This window comes from Uranotaenia lowii, chromosome 1 (assembly GCF_029784155.1).
Source record: "Uranotaenia lowii strain MFRU-FL chromosome 1, ASM2978415v1, whole genome shotgun sequence".
Lineage (NCBI taxonomy): Eukaryota > Metazoa > Arthropoda > Insecta > Diptera > Culicidae > Uranotaenia > Uranotaenia lowii.
This window is the reverse complement of record NC_073691.1, coordinates 33,108,234-33,119,793: the sequence shown is the minus strand read 5'-3', so window position 1 is coordinate 33,119,793 and position 11,560 is coordinate 33,108,234. Positions and strand designations below refer to the sequence as shown.

The window sequence follows — 11,560 nt, the reverse complement described above, 5'->3', positions numbered from 1 at the left end:
TAAACAGTGGAGATTGAGTGAGAAAAAAAAATTAGTATTAAAAGTTAAGGGTCAAAAGTGGAGAGTAAACAGAAAATTATGAAGAGTAATAAACAGTGAAAAGTTCAGATTTAAAGTTGATACATCCACGGAAAAGTAAAGAGTTAAGTAAATTTTAAACTTACAGTTTGAAATCAAATGGGAAAATTCTCTCTTATGCAACTGAAAATATCAAAAGTGAAAATGTTATACTGTTTCGAGCAGAGGTTTCAGTATTAAATTTAAATACGATTTCTGCTCGATTAGATTTCTACACATCAGATTTTTCAAACGCATAGAATTTGAGTCACATTATGTTGATTTTTTTTAATATTCACAGATTTTACTGAGACATTTAACTCAATGCAAAATTGAAACTGGCCTAAAATTGACTCCTAGTGAACTCAAAATTGATTCAAAATGTACACAAAACTGAGCCGCATTTGAAAAAAAAAATAAAAAAAAAAAGGTTGATTTAGTTGACAAACACTTTTTGTGAGAAAAAGGACAATTTTATCGTTTTTATCATTTATTAATATTTCAAAATATAGCAAATATACCCATATGATTTTATATTATTAATTTTTTTTTACATTTTACTTATTGAGGGATTCACTTAAAGTTTTCACCCTAAGAATAAAAATTTTAAAATTAGACTTTACAGTTTCTCAAATTTGGTCGTAAAATGCACTTTGCTCAAGGAATTTAATCACTTTTTTTTCATTTTTTTCATTTTTTTTTTTCACACCGTTACTAGTCCTTCTTCGGCTTCGGAAAATAGATAAGCTCTATGGATGTCGTATTTCCATGATTTTGAGACTTGTTTCTTAATATTTTTTGAAAAATAACCGTTTTACTTCCTGCATTTATTCTCTAATGTACTCCCACTCAGGTCGAGTAAAAAAAACAGAAGACCGGTGCGAGTAATTAATCATGATGGGGGTACTCGCGAAAAATACTCACGTCTTAAATTACCCTCCCATTAACTGACCACACCAACAAAAAATCGAATAAAACCCTCGAAAAAATTTGCAGACGATAACGGCGCGTCACTCTGCGTATATTTTGGTGTATTTTTTTCTACTCTAGCTATCTTCTATGAACGATAAATCTTTGTCGTAATTGCGTTGACCCATCGCGAGACGTGATATGATTTTTTTCATTTTTTTAATTCAGGCAATGGGTTGTCCTCCCCCATCCATTCCCACAATTCTTTTTACCTTCTCAAACCACATTCAAACCGGTTAAAAAAAAACTCTGCCAAGTTACACCGTCAAGGTGCTTCAAAGTTGGATGGTTGTGGGGAAATAAATTCACAAAACGCCATTCCATTCGAAATGGTAAGAGATATTGAGGCAAAAAAAAATGAATTCGAGAATTTATATTTGCGAATAATTTCACTACTAAACATCGCTCGGTACAACATTCCCAGACTTGAAGAGCCATTCAACTGGCATAATTGCTCGTGAAAACCACAGATCAATTTAATTATCCGATGCGGTGCTTGATTTCATTATATCATTCGCTAAGCAAAGAATTTTTTAATGAAATTTTGGCATCATTTCGGATGATTTCAATATTTTAAATTGAATTAGGTAGCACATAAATCATTCAAGAACAAAACTATTTTTTATGAACAGTGAAGTGAATGTTGGAAATCATCTTTATAGTAGAGCTCACAAAAATCCCTTAAAGCCTTGATACTTTAACAAGTTTATTAAAATAAAACATTGAAAATACCTTAAAACTGTACATCTCTATAATAAAATAATAAAAAATATTAAAAATTAAACAGTCTTTTAAATAATAATTTTTATACTGAGATACACCAGACCCTATTGTAGTGATTATAGGCTGATACACGAATTTTACAATAGTTTGTGAATTTGTATGGAGAAATATAAATAAGCGCATTCCGCTGATTAAGCATATGTATGTGGTGATGATAGTTAATTTAGTGATGATAAAGAACCTTGAACAGATGTAATGCTGTCAGATGGGTTAAATTTATCGAATGGGTATTCAAAGGAGCTTAGCGTGTATGTTGAAAAAAGCTGTCATTCATTTGACGAATTTTTCGGAAATAAGACGCGTGTGATCTCGTTTTTAAAATTGAAAGTGGAAAGAGTGAGAAAATTACGGGAAGTTTATAAAAAAGTACGACACCTAATACTTCATAACATTTAAAAAATTTCTAGAAGAAAAACTAATATTTAACACATTTTTTTTGGACCTCAAGTGTTGTGGAAGAGGAAAAATATGTCAATTGCGTTTTTTATCATTCAAATTGATATTTCTTTTTATAAAATGAACAACATAGTTTGAAATAGAAATAAATTAACACCATTAACAATTCAGTATCACTTTGTTAAATATTCTAATACTAATCAGTAAATAAGAGAGAAATAATAACATGATAAACATCTTATGAAATTGTTCTCTTCTCTCATGATTCTGCCTGCTTGCTGAAAGCCCAACAATGTTCCAGATATCATAGGAAATCGTGCCCAAAAAAGCTTCCCATACCGGGAATCGAACCCGGGCCTTCCGGGTGAGAGCCGGATATCCTAACCACTAGACAATATGGGACTTGAATATTCCGGAGCGAATTCACATTTAAAAAAAAACAGCTTATTTTGTGATTCATAGTTCGTATATAAAATCTTATTAATTAATAATCTCTATATGCCAAAAACAGTGACAGTAAAAACAACCAGACAGCCAGGCATATAAAACAGAAAAAAAAACATTCAAATGTCAAATATCTATGATCAAATAACCAACCAGTTCAAGGGTTCTTATTTTAATTCTTCAGGATTATCATTAATAAAACCTTTTTCTAATACTTTAAGAAAGTAGTGCATTGAACAGTTGTATAAGTTTTGCCATTGTTTGAAAAATTATAGTTTTATTTTGTGCTGGCACAAATTTTTATCTTAAACGATTACAATCCTTTTAGTTTTCAGTTTTTTTTATCGAAAAGTGAAAAAAATCTGAAGCAAATTTTCATTTTTCTCACTTGGGTTGATTAGCACTCAACGTATTTGCTTGTGATGAATTTAGGCATACGAGGGCAAAGAAATGCAAATGAAAAAAAAAAGTTCTGAAACGTACGTACGACACTTGAAATAACTCAGCAAAAAATATTTTGCGAGATTGGGTCCAGAAATTGAAAGTACATTAAGGCTGTTTAAGTTTGGAAAATCGACTTATTTACATTGGGCTTAAAGTAAGGTTACCAGAATTTTTTTCAGCACGTTTCCTAGCAAAATCCAGACATTTGATTTAAAAATTGCCGACCAGAAATCCGGGCAATATCCGGGCAAATTAAGTCAGAATCCAGAAATTTATCAACAGAAATCAAGAGATAAAAATTATGAAAAAAAATTTTAGCAAAGAAGACTTCCAAAAAACCATTCATGAATATTTTTTATAAAACTTGCTCAAAAGTTTCGTTCTGGAGGCACAAATAAAAAAGAGTACCAAAGAATTGTTTTTTTATTGGAACGATTTGCAAAAAAAGCCGTTTTTATAATTGAGGATATTTTCTTCCCGAGGAGAATAAAATTAAGGTTTTTCTCAAATTAGATATCAAAACTAGCATAAAAACCAGATCTGAAATTTCATGAAACCTTAAACTAGCACAGTTGGCCCCGAAAATGTTAATTAATTAATGATTGAAAATTTTATGTAATTTACCCACTTAATGATGCAACAGATACTTTCTATAGATAATTTCTCATTCATACTTTCTTGCAAAGCATACACAAATTACTGAAATTGATGAATTGATGAAGAAATCACGTTTTTCACTTCAATAAGAAACATTTCAAATTCTTAATTCAAATTCTGAACTCAGCTTCAAAGCTTTCTCTCCAAAAAGTATTATAATCGGACACCAAATTTTAACATTCTTTCTTTTCAAATTATTTTATTTTTGATTCATACATGTTCGCCTACATTTTGTTTACCCATTTTAGTAGTAGGGTTCTGCCTGTTTTTAAAGAGTCTCGATGAATGCAGAATTTTGACTTCGAAATTTATATGCTTTTCATTCAGATTACTCATTCCATTCTAGAATCTGAGTTGCAATTTCCGTTCTTATAAATGTGGCATGATTATTAATTCTTGTCTGGATGACAGAACCAAATTTTTCGCTTCAGATTTTTTTTGTGCTTAGAATTTTTAAGATTTCAGATAAATCCTTTGATTTTGAACAATCTGCATCATATGAAAATAGTGTTGAATTAAAGTTTCCCGCTGAACTTTAACCTGAGGATTAAAAACAAGTTCAAAAATAATCATTTTTTATTTTAGGTTTGATAATTTAAATAAAGTCAGTCTAACCTTACCAGATTTCGATATTCCCATTCTATTTGTAAAGTCAAACGAAAATTTCAATTGAGTTTTAAGAATGATGTATCTTATGTCCAAATCCTTTTTTTCAACAAATTTTGTCAAAATAAACATACACAATTTTTTGGAAGCCTTAAATAGGATTCTGAATCGGCTGATGTGTTTTTTAAAAACAGTTTTCCATGTGATTGAAGTTTTCAGAATTAAAATCAAAATTTTTTAAAAGCAAACTTTTTGAAATGAATCCAGATCTTGTTTTTATATGTAATTTTCACCAGGGGTGGAATTATGAATCCTATTCGATTCGAGTTACCCGTTTCGAATTGAACTCGAATCGAATTAGCATCAGTATTACGAATCTCGTTCGAGTTCTAAATTTTCACGTACTAGATTTCGAGTAAATCGAGTAGTAGATCATCTCGAAATGTTCCATTCGAATCGAGATCGGTAATGCCAAAGTTGGTCGAATCGAACGAAACTCGATTGTTTCGAGTTCCATAATTCCCGCCCCAGGTTTTTGTTTCTAAACTGACTTTGATTGAATTTGTAATTTTAATTTTAAATCAAGAATCAAAGTTATGAAACTGCGATCCCCTTCAATTTGAATTCTTAATGAAATTTTAAAATTGATATTTAAATGTTGATTATAAAACCTAAATTTGATCTAAATCTGAATACAAAACTTGGCTTTGAGTTCTGCATTTCTGCAGGATTCTGCATTTTGAACCCAAATTCAAAACTTGAATCTCAATTCCAAATAAGAAATTCTAACAAAAAAGCGAAATTTGTATCAGAACCCTTTACCAGAAATCTCATATTTTATTCTGAATTTATGATTTTCAATGTGATGTTTTTTTCAATTATTTACTCGTAACTGAACTTGTAAATTTAAATAAAATTGTGAATGATGAAATTGTTCAAATTTTTCAATTTTGGACTCATGAAACTTTCTTATGTTTCAACTTTGCATGTAAGCTTAGGATATAATTTCAAATCTTAAAAATGGTTTGAATTTTAAATATTTTCTTTTTATATTCCGAAGTTTTGAGTTTCGAATATGGAAAACTAATCACATTTTAGATTGAAATGCAACACCAAGGTTCGGAGCAGGATTCTATACCAATGATGAACCAAACTGAAAATCAAGAACAATAAACTGAATACTTACTAGATATTTACCCGCAAGTATCCGGGCTGGGCAAATCCAGACAATTTTATCCTAAAACCTTGCGAAATTAGGGCATATTGTTTAAAAGTTTTCCCAAAAATTCGGCATGCATGCAAATTTCGGATTTTTTCCATTAAAAATAAGGAAAATAACATATTGAAAACTGTGTTTAATAAACACTTCAGCCGATTAAGAATCATATTTAAGGCTTTCAAAAAAATGTTTGTGTATATATATTTTGACAAAATTTTTTGAAAAAAAAAGGGATTTGGACACAAGATACATAATTCTTAGAAATCAATTGAAATTTTGGTTTGATTTTGCAAATAGAATGTGGCTATCGGAAACTGGTAAGGTTAGTCTAACGTTATTGGGATTCAATTTTTGGGACTCATTACTATCAACAAGTGAGACATTTTGCGAAAAAATGTTGTAGAATAATGGACCTGGCATGATTTCGAAGTTCTGTAGTCGAGATTGTTACACTATTGTTACTCTTGAATCATATTAGTTATTCATCATAATAAATAAGAATAGGAAATTTCAAATTTCATGTTTCGTAAAAATAATTTCACTGGGCATTTTCCGACCTTCATGGGGGTGAGGGGTGGATTTTTAACCCCCAAACCCCAAAATTCCTACGGCTATGTGATATATTCTACAGTTTTTTTTTTTTTTCAAAAAAACACAAATTTATTCTTTAAAACTTCACCCAGTTAGCATTATTAAAATTGTTATAATTGGTTTTTTTCTAACACAAGTTTGAGTTCATATTGGATGTTTGTAAATGTTTTAATTTTTTTTCGATTGCAATTTGAAATTTGAAATTTTCAAAAATTTAAATAATTTCAATTAAAATATGATTGGGTTGAAATCTGAGTACCAAATGTCTCCATTTGATGTGTAATGATTGGAATTAGAAAATCTATCCTTGAATTTTTTTAAATCAGTGTACTTTAGTAGTTGATAGAGGTATTAAATGAATTCAATAAAAGCAAAAATCTCGACAATTTTTTATAAAAACCTGGCAAAATACGGGTTACGGTTTTCAAATTGACCAACAAAAATCCGGGCAGTATCCGGGAAAATTTTTGTAAAAACCCAAAAATTACTCAACAAAAATCAAGATAAAAAATTGATAAATAATTTTTTTCATCAAAATTTATCGGCAGATTTTAAATCGTATTTTAGGCTTCAAAAAACCTCTTATGATCATTTTTGTAAAACTCAATCAAAAAAAGTCGTTTTGGAAAAAAATTTCAAAACAATTGTGTTTTAAAAAAAAAATGTGTTGAAAAAAATTGTCTGGACAATGGGATCATCTTCTGGTGCCGATATAGTGAACTGCAGAATATTGAAAGATGGATTTGAATTAATTGGTGGTAAACTATTGCACATCATCAATGAATCATTGTTGACGGGAATCGTTCCGCAGTCCTGGAAAGAGTCTCTAGTCGTTCCGATTGAGAAAGTCAATGGAACATCAAAAGCAGAGGAGTTTCGACCCATTAATATGCTTCCAGTTTATGAGAAGGTTTTGGAGTTAATAGTGAAGGAGCAGTTATTATGCTACATAGAAGCAAACAAAATACTGGTTGCAGAACAAAGCGGATACCGTAAGAATCACTCTTGTGAAACAGCTCTCAACTTATTACTGGCTAAATGGAAAGGAACATTGGATAAAAAAATGAAAATCATTGCCGTTTTTCTCGATTTAAAGCGAGCATTCGAAACTATTTCACGCAAAAAACTTATTGACACGCTTTCGAAATACGGGATAAAAGACACAGCTCTTAAATGGCTCCAATCCTATTTAGAAGGCCGATTTCAAAGAACCAAATACTCCTCTGTGATATCAAATACCAAAGAAACCACGCTTGGCGTACCCCAAGGAAGCGTTCTAGGACCACTGCTTTTTATTTTATATATAAACGACATGAAGAAAATTCTCAAACACTGTGATATTAATTTATTTGCCGATGATACTGTGATATTTATTGCTTGTGATGATGCTGGTGCTGCTGTCCATAAATTGAACTGTGATCTCGTGAATTTGAACAAATGGCTGAATTTTAAAATGTTAAAACTAAATGTCTCTAAAACTAAATGTTTGGTCGTCTCTAACAAGCATATGAACTATGATTCAGTAAACGTTTGTATCGATGGTGTACGTCTCGATATAGTTCATGAAATAAAGTATCTCGGTGTAATAATAGATGAGAAATTAAACTTCAAAGATCACATCAACAATTCAGTGAAAAAAATTGCCAAAAAATTTGGTTTAATGTGTCGTTTACGTAAAGATTTGTCACAGTGGAGTCTAATTTATTTGTATAAAGCAATCATATCCCCGCATTTTGACTTCTGTCCGTCTATAATATGTTTCGCAAACGATCAGCAAATGGCTCGGCTACAAAGGCTTCAGAACAAAATCATGAGGTTGATCCTCAGATGCCATCGAAGGACCCCTGTTCAAAATATGCTAAATGCTCTACAATGGCTATCAATTAGACAAAGAGTAACCTACCTCACATTGATTTTAATTTTCAAAATCGTGAAAGGAATAGCACCAGAATATCTTCAAGAACGAATAGTAAGAGGAACGGACCTGCATCACTATAGAACACGTTTTGCTTGTGAAATACGATCTGCATCATTTTTATTGGCATCTTCGCAGAATTCATTGTTTTATCGAGGCATAAGATTATTTAACAATCTACCAACGGAAATCAAAAGAGAAGAAAATTTTAATCGTTTTAAGATTAAGTGTTTGGCGTTTGTAAAAGTTAATTTTAGTTTATAGTACGTGTTAAATGTGAGTAATTTATTACCAGATGATGATGAAGTCAACTGAACAAACGTCTCTGAGCCGCACTTGACAAATATCAAAAGCAACGCGATCTGGGGCGCGGTAAAACCCTGAAATGGACTCATGTGTGTGTGTGGGAAGGGTTGAATATCCTGAAATATCCCTTTTCTCAGATGGTCCCTGTTCAAAAGTTGAGAATTAATAGCACCAAAATAAAAAGCAGATAAAAAGGCAATGATGGACGTACATGGGAATACATTCACAGAAAACCAGCAAACTAAAAAATCGACCAAACATGAGGAGACTGTATAAAATATCTTACAAGATAATCCAGCCCAAGATCCCATGTACGGGGGAAAGTGGAGGGCCATCATCATCATCATCATCATTATAAGTTTGATTTGCCAAATAAACCTAATAATTTGGGCTTTTTTCAATGAAAACCAGACACCAAAGCTGGGCCGGACTGTTCCCAAATTTTGTATTAAATATTCGGGCAAAGCCGGATAATACCGGGCAATTTGGCAACCTTATGCTCAACTCTTCCTCAATGTCTGCACGGGATGATTTATTTTTAAGATACCACTAATCATTTCTTTAAGTATGGTTATTGATTTTCGTATTTGTCGAAATAAACACATCTTTCTAAAATCTAAACTATGATTGTTTTGAATATTTCAAGGTATTTTAAGGTACAAAAGAGTAGTATTGAGTTTTGACATTGAATCTTGTATGGTGATAAAATATTAGAAACTTAAAAAGAATTATAACATTTTTTCTACAAAAAAGAAAAAAAATATTTACAGCCTCAAATTAAAAATAATTACCAAGTGAAGACGCTGGCTCCGTATTGTCAACAGTGAAGTTCTTATACCACGGCCCTATGCGCCAGGAAATCAACGCGGAACCATTAATCACAATCTATCAAATTTACGAAACTCCTTTGGACGAACTCGAGAAGATTTGAGTTCGTCTAAAGGATTCTATATCATGAAAGATCGTACTATATTACGCAATATATTTAAAAAAAACCTTCAAACATAAATTATTAATAAGATTGATCATAAAATTTTTGTAAATAGTTTTGAACTCCAAATTAAACAAAAAAAAATCAACAAAACTGACTCACATTTCATGACTTGTATTCAATCAAGTGGAAAACAAATCTTAAAAAAATGTTAATTAAAACAATCTTACTCAAAATGAAAGTTTGGTAATAAAAGCACCACAATGTGTTCCTATTTTGGCAACTCCCGCTCCAACTCGGCGCCGTGGCTTAGTTGGTTAAAGCGCCTGTCTAGTAAACAGGAGATCGTGAGTTCGAATCTCGCCGGAGCCTCATGTGGATAATCTTTTTATTGTTCAATCAATCTGTAGAAAACAAAGGTTATTCGTTTACAGGAGACGATTTCCGTTCTGTTTGATTCCATCCTAAACAAAAGAAACAGATGGGAAAGCTTCGAAAACCGGAAAGAACTTTTCCGGGTGAAAGCTCAGATTAGTTCCTCGTTCGAACGGTTGTGTGTACTAAGCACTCTTGAATTAAAGGGTGGGGAGCACGATTCACCACTACCAGTGGCGACCAACTCCCACACCACCAGCACAGTTGTCGGTAAACTCCGCCTACTATTCGCGTCGCGTTGGAATAATCGTGGAAATCGCGGGGTGATTGTGTGTTGGTACCGCGATAAGGGGAAAAAACCCCCTACGAGAAATTCGAGGGAAACAAGAAAGCGGTGAGTGAACTCGAGCATTTAGTTCATCGGATGACTTCAGTCACCCGCCGTTATTTTGTTGTGGATTCATCGCTCGCTGTCAGGTGAGTGCGGTTTGTTGTTGTTTTTGTTATTTGTTTCGATTGTGTAGGTGCTGCGGGAGAGAAAATGCGTTTGATTCAGAAAACTTTTCCACTCGTTTTCCTCCGTCGTCGCTTTTCCGATGACGTGTCACAGCACAACAGCAGCAGCTCGTGGGAAAACGGCCTTCGGTCGGGATTCTGTGCGTCTGCCATACGGTTGACAGTAGTTCGAGCAACTTCGTCGACGAAGCAACGGATCCGAAGAACCGATTGCGACTGAAATGTAGGGCCGCCCGAACGTTTTCGCTTTCCCACACTTCGACTCTCGACTTTCGGTGCTAGCAAATTGGTCTGTTTGTTTACACATAATTTTTAGTTGTCAATTTGTTCCGTTACTTCGCTGTCAAACAAGATTTTGGTTGGTTATTCGCGGCGTCAGTTCGAGTGACTGCGGATTTGTTATCGCATACCTCACTTCCACTAGAAACGGAACCGAAGGATCAGAAACATTCATAAATCTAGAACAAAAACAACAGCAGTAACAACAATTCATCTACCCGGATCGCCAAGGGACCCAGTTAATGACAGATGAGATGACAGCTTCAACCTTTGGGGATCGTACATCACAAAAGTGTCGCCGAATCGGACGCGACGGATTTTCATCATCACTCGGCAGGATCGCCAAAAATCTTTTCCCCGTGGCGCGAAACAAATAAACTCAAAACAACACAACTTAACGGCTCGGCGCTTAATGTGATTTTTGTTGTTTCAAATTGTCAACAAACAAAGAAATCGGCAGCAGTTTCGCCCATAAATTGGGATCGGTGACCGATGCAATAGTTCCCTAACAAAAGTAACCTGTCCGAATGCCGACGGCATTTTGACAAACCTGTCATAAAACCGCTCTCAGAAGAAAAACGAAAGGAAAAGCGCATCCACAGCCAGCCTGGATTAACGGTTCAAAGATCTCCCAGGAGGAATTATGTCACTTTAGGTGTTTTCTTCCCAAACTAAATCTGTCTCTAATCCTCCGTTAAAACAAAACAATAAAATAAAAGCACCTCAAGTAGACGCCACAATCCACGCACACGAGTCGAGTGAAGTTTGGTTTTTTTTTCAGAAGAAAAAAATCCGTTAATTTGTAGGCAGGAAAAAAAACAAATTTCACCGTTTTAACGATCTCTTTTCCACGGCACCGGTGATTAAAAGTGATTGATTGTTCTGGGGCCATTTGACCGAAGGCAACATGTTTTCCCAAAGGATTAGGGAACTTTCGTTGTTTTAATTATTGTTTTTTTTTGTTGCTGACTGTTGTCATTTCTCAGTTTCATCGATGAGCACTTGTTAAAGCGATTGTTTATTTTCTCCTGTCACTTGCCATTTTTTCTGTTATGTGAGAGCGGGTGTGCTG

At 33.3% G+C, this 11,560-nt stretch overlaps 2 non-coding genes across 2 annotated transcripts; one reads left to right on the top strand and one right to left on the bottom strand.

Annotated features, from left to right (window-relative positions):
- Positions 1-2,535: 2,535 nt before the first annotated feature.
- Trnae-cuc (transfer RNA glutamic acid (anticodon CUC)) lies at positions 2,536-2,607 on the bottom strand. Its single transcript has one exon. It is a non-coding gene; the product is annotated as a tRNA-Glu (tRNA).
- Positions 2,608-9,616: 7,009 nt separating this feature from the next.
- On the top strand, positions 9,617-9,690 carry Trnat-agu (transfer RNA threonine (anticodon AGU)). The gene has a single exon. It is a non-coding gene; the product is annotated as a tRNA-Thr (tRNA).
- The last annotated feature ends 1,870 nt before the right edge of the window (positions 9,691-11,560 follow it).